This window comes from Festucalex cinctus, chromosome 4 (genome assembly GCF_051991245.1).
Source record: "Festucalex cinctus isolate MCC-2025b chromosome 4, RoL_Fcin_1.0, whole genome shotgun sequence".
Classification (NCBI taxonomy): Eukaryota; Metazoa; Chordata; class Actinopteri; order Syngnathiformes; family Syngnathidae; genus Festucalex; species Festucalex cinctus.
In genome coordinates this window covers 19,043,074-19,049,238 of record NC_135414.1, presented here as the reverse complement: position 1 = coordinate 19,049,238, position 6,165 = coordinate 19,043,074, and positions in this window count along the sequence as shown.

The window sequence follows — 6,165 nt, the reverse complement described above, 5'->3', positions numbered from 1 at the left end:
ATCCTTCATGAGGATGAAAAATATCCGCTTTAATTGAATTTGTTCGAGAAAGGTTGATTTATTTTAGAAGGTCAGTTTGGAGAGTGACATTTGGGGAGCTGTGGACGAGATTACACTTGAGAGAAGCTTATCCCCGCTGAGGTGATTATTTCTAATCTCATCATGATGACAAAAACGGAATTAGAATTGATGAGGATAATTATATAAACACACGTAAGAGCTATTGTGTCATTTTAAGGCTTTTTTTTTTTTTTTTTTTTTTTTTTTTTTAGATAAGTGTCAATGACCTCATTAGAAGGAAATTGCCACTAAACACATAAAATTATGCTACTTTTACTGGAGTTGTTACACTCCACAGACTTTTGAGGAATCACTTGATGGCTCTTTGCAGAACTGTGCATCATGTTTATGTTCAAGTAGTTCTTTTCCTAATTAACATTGTGCATAAATATTCTCTATGCACAGCACATCATTCCATCAAATCAACAGTCTAGGCCACAATAAAAGTAATTTCTGCAAGATGATATGAGCTATTTATTTATTTATATTATTTATTTACTGTATTTTTAATCACGACACCTTGTAATGATGACTGTTTTAAAGGAGAAGTCAACGGTAAACATTTCTTGACAATAACATGTGACCTTATTAGTGTAAACGTGACTTTTTGATTAATATTATATTTGTGGAATATGAGTTAAGCAACAAAATCCAGCTGTTTTTATCCATCTCAGGGGGGTGGCCATTTTGCTACTTGCTGTCAACTGAAGATGTCATCACAGTTGCTCAGACAACGACCAGTCACAGCTCACCTGTTTTGTGAAGCTGCGTTGTGATTGGTTGTTACCTCAGACCTGAGCAACTGTGATGTCATCTTCAGTTGACAGCAAGTGGCAAAATGGACGCCTTCTGATATTGATAAAAAATAAAATAAAATAAAAACGCAAACTGCTGGATTTTGCTGCTTAACTCATATTCCACTAACACAACAACATTAAGCAAAATATCGTATTATCAAGATTGATTTATTTTTGGTCTTGACTTCCCCTTTAAGCTCAACGCTCCTTATTTATGAATGCAAATTTTAACTGAATAAAATATTGTGAGTGACTATGGAGGACAGACTATTAAAATTTCACCTACGGTAAACTTTTCAGCCACGCTAATTGTTCTGAAAATGTGTGGCGGTTCACTGTGGCATTTGGCCAGACCCCTGTTGGGCTCATGGGGTGGACACAAAGCCAACAGCAGAACCACGGGACCTGCTTGGTGACAGGGATGATGGAGAGCCACATTTAGCAAGGATTTGTGTATGTGTGTGTGTGTCAGAGAGAGAGAGAGAGAGAGAGAGAGAGAGAGAGAGAACTCAGAGGAATAATCACTCATTAGTGCTGTTTTGTGTGGTGAGGATGTGACAAGGATGAATATATCAATGCCTGCCCTTTGGTCAGCAGCCATCACAAGTACGACAAATGGAAGTGATGAAGTGCCGTACTTCCGCAGTTTGACCACCTAACAATCATCTTTTTGTCATGTGTTCACAGAAATTCAACGTATCCCAGCTGCAGTTTCATCGTATCATGACATACAATTTCTTAGGACATTTGAGGGAACGCAGGGCAAAAGAGTATCAGAGCTACATAAACACGCATGAATCTGCAACATTTTGTTTGTTATGAATAATGATATAAGGAGTTGTCAGATTCCCGAAATATTTTTTTTTCAAAGGTCTAAGTTTACCTTGAAAACTAAACTGATGCACTGTGCCTCAGGCTTTCTGTAAATTACTGAGTGATTAATTCTATTCATTTTTCTTAATGAGGATGACATATATAAACATCCCCATTATACATAAGAGGCTGGCCATGTTCCGTGGGACCGCACATTTTCCGGAAAAATCTCTGATCTATTAATCATCCTTGTTTTAATGAGGTGCTCCGATGAAGAAACAAACCACAAAGACAAAATTCTGATTGTACAACGTGATGCTCATTGCCGGGAATAATTCATCAACAAGGACAAATGTGGAGACTGCGGGGCATTGTGTTTTATTCTGTTTACTATTTAAACAACATTCTGTAGAATAAGACTTAACATTGTGACAGAATCCCAATTAATAAGTATACTGAACATGCAGTTGAAAGAGGTTCATTTGTAAAACTGAATTCCAATGGAACCTAAACAAAATAAATAGGGGAAAAAAACGTTTGTAGCGCACACTATGCAAAAGGCAATTCAAGGTGCTTTCCAGCTTCATAAAATTACAAGAAGTCATTCATGTTCCATAAAACAGAAAAAAATTATCCCTTTATTCAATTCAAAAGTAATAATAATAATAATAATAATAATAGATTTTATTTATAAGCTATGACAAACTTTACATAAAATAATTGTCAAAGTGCACAGTACAAAAAAATAAAAGCAATAGAAACATACATAAAAAAATGTCAATTAAAAATCCAAATTTTCAAAAAAGAATGAAAGAATAAAAATCAATAAAAGTATTGAAAGTAATAAGTGTAGATAAAATACTTGTAGTGATCGTATCCACAGCTAAATGGAATTGTTTTGAGCCTGGATTTGAACTGTGAGAATCGAGGCTTGTCTCACACCAGCCTGTTCAATATCTTAGCAGAACAAAACTGAATCAAGGCTTTACCTTATTTAGTCCTGACTCGCGGAACCAGCAGGAGACCACGCAATGATTTTTAGATGGTAAAGAGATGCTGATATTATTAATGTGTATCTTATATTATGGTCTGAGTCAACTAATATCTACTTAAGTTTTATAGAGAGAGGCTCAAGGTGACTGAAAGCTTTCTCTTTGTTTCTGTGGGCCACAGAAAATGATTTCATTTTCAGCAGGGTGAGCATCTGCTTCCCATCAACAAACCTAAGTGGAAGACTCCCGCCTGAGTCCTTCTTGTTCCCAAGTTGTTTGATCTCCAAGTTCAGTGTGATTAGATTCATTACAAGTTGGACCTGAATAACATACAGTAACATCCGCCTACTCACAGGCCACCAGTTTACTGCTGTTGCACTTTTCACTTGTTGTCGACAAACAGGAAGGCAGCAAGTTGGATAAACAAGCAGCAACTCACCATGGTGGCAGTGGAAAAGTGGTAAACAATCCAAGCATAAGAAAAATCAACAGTTACTATGTCAATTTTATACTATTGAACCAACTTGCTATTATTGTGCTTTTGTAAACGTAAGTAATTTGCATGAAACTGTTGTCACCCCTAAACGCTTAATGTCATATATTTTGTGAAAATTATGTTTTTAATAACAAATACCAGTGACATAATTTTCAGTGATCATTTCTTGGCTCAACTACGATTTCACTTGCAGGTACAGTATCAACAGCACAAAATCTACAAACGGACAGAAAATATTCAGATTGGACCAACGTGTCCCCAAGCAGTGTTCATCCCTTATGTAACCATCCGCGTTACATAAAAGTGTCTTTAAACTCTTGAGACGAGTCAACAAGTCTGGAAGCCGCAAATGCGTCAGCTGCATTGTCTCGTCACAACAGTTGAGCAAGGACAGAAGGTTCAGGTGCAATATTCGTTATTTTTTCTCAGAAATAACCTGATATACTCTTTTATTTTGCCTCAAGAAAATGCAACATTTCACGAAATAATACACACAGCATCATAATTAATCAGACTGATGGCAGATTATTGAAACTAAACTAACCTTCTGATCTTTCTTTCTTTCTTTCTTTCTTTCTTTCTTTCTTTCTTTCTTTCTTTCTTTAATTAGATGGAGGTACAGGGCTGAATCATTTGGATGTTTTCTTTCTCCGTACCTCTATTGACTGAAAAAAACAAGCAATTTTATATCATCAAATGCTCATCAACTTGTTCTCCAGTCTAGACAGAAAAATCAGCCTTTAAAATAAGACAGCCCTTAACATCATCTGTTCACGCACAGAAACATTTAGGCATAATTTATTACATTTGTGTATTTCACTTGCATGTCAAATTTCCATTCATTTAAAATACTTGAGATTAAAAAAATTGTTAACGCAGATTGTGCTATTTAAATGAAACACATTATTATTTAGAAATATTGCAGTCAGACTAGCTTTAGAGCACATTTTAATTTATCATGCTTCTCAATGCATTCCATAAACTGAAATTTGCAGCATTAAACATTTTTCCATACAAATCCATGCAAATCAGGGTTTCGTGTCTTGCTCAAGTACACTTCAACACGGTCACCGTGGGTGAGGATCAAACCCACAACCTCACGGATGGGAGATGACCACTCTACCACTGAGCCATGCCTCCCCAACATGCTCAGTCAAATACTACACTCTATAAAGAACGATGTTAGCATGATTTAATTACAAAAGCACAACCAAAGGAAATGTATAATCTGATACACCATAAGTTGTCGTGTCTCCTTCCCGCCACTGAGCGTGACATCACTTCCCACGCATGAGCCTCGTGAACTGGACCACTCGAATAACATATACAAAACACAAATGCTTAATGACCCGAAATTATAGAGATGAACAAATATTTGGGAGCCGTTTCAAAAGCCTGTCTTGTATATATGTTTTGTTTTGTTTTTTGTATAAATCCACTATTTTCTCCCAGCAGAGTAGAATGTTATCTCAGAGCAACCACCCACCAAGGCTAAGTGGTGATAAAAACAAATCCACCTCTGCTCTAAAGCTAGCAACAGGCTATGTAGGTGCTTAATTTTTCATTTCATAGCAAATACGCCCTCGTGAAGCTGTACTTTTTCATGGAAGGACAGCTTCCCTATATTTTTCAATTTGGAACTGCCGGAAAATGTGGAGAACAAATCAAGAGCCAACAATTCACCGATACGGCTTGGAATAAAGCCAGGTATCAACCTGATACCGATCGTCCATCCCTAATTTTTTAAAGTTGCTATAATGTACAATATAAATCATCATTAAAGAAAAGTTGGCCACCATGACTGGCACCAGGGAATGATCAGTTATCAATATGTTTGCAGACTTCAGCACAGCTTCTGCTTCTGGTAATTGCGATAATAAGTGTTATAATAGGCTGTAATAAGTGCACATCAATTTTTGCTAATACAGTTAGTGTGAATATGAATTTGTGTCCCATGCTGTAATTTGCCCAAGCACATTGCTGATTGCTACCTCCTAGTCTGACTTATTTTATGTCTGTCTTCCTTTTGATGTAGCCTACTCTGGTGAATAGATTATTACATGAGCAGCATTTGCTAATTGAAATATTATTTCATTTTGCTTTCAAGTTCATACCCTCCTGGATTATACATGCATACTGTATATACATAAAAACAGTGGTAATAGCTGATTATAGTGCTCAATGACAAGCTTGGCTTTCCCTCTCACTGTTCACACTCTTTGCAAATGGTAGCGTGGAGGTCAACTCTGCAGCTAATGATCTCAAATGTGAGTAGCATGACCCTAATGATTTGCTAATGCAGTCTCCCGCACTAAAGTATAATATTACTTCACTCACATTCACTCATGGTGTAAAATATCTCATATAAGCCTGCTTGCAGACATATCAGGTTATTAATGAAGCGGAGGGGATGAAGTGCAGTGCAACAATATCTTTAATATGATTAACTGGTAGCTTTTGGCTTTTTATTTTTATAGAGTCAGTTTCACAAAAAGAACACAATGGACACATGATTTTCTACATAAGTACAGCACAAAGAGATCCATTTAAAAGAAAAAAGTGCTTTTTCTTTTTTTTTTTACTTTACTGTGTAGTTCTGTTGTTTTAAAGGAGAGTAGCTGTCGATGTTGCTGGTGTTTTTTTAATAGTGACGACAAAGGATGTAACTGAAAAGTGAGTCCTGCTGGCTGGATTGCATCCCTCCTCTAATACTAATACAATACAAGGCCCAAGAGAGCAGGCAAATGGAAAACACCCGGCATACAGCATCTCTGCACAACCCGACTGCCATCATTGTCCATTTTCGCCGGTTTGCCAGCTCCAATATTCTTACCGTACTGTACAATACAGCTAAACATAATAACACCCTCACACCCTCTCCCCTAACATTATCCATGCAGAGTTACAGCAGCATCTGCTGGCGGTCAGCTATAATGCAACAGATATGTTAGTAAAACAAAATGCTTGAATGAAATTCATTTCACTTTCACCCTTTTTACTGCAATTC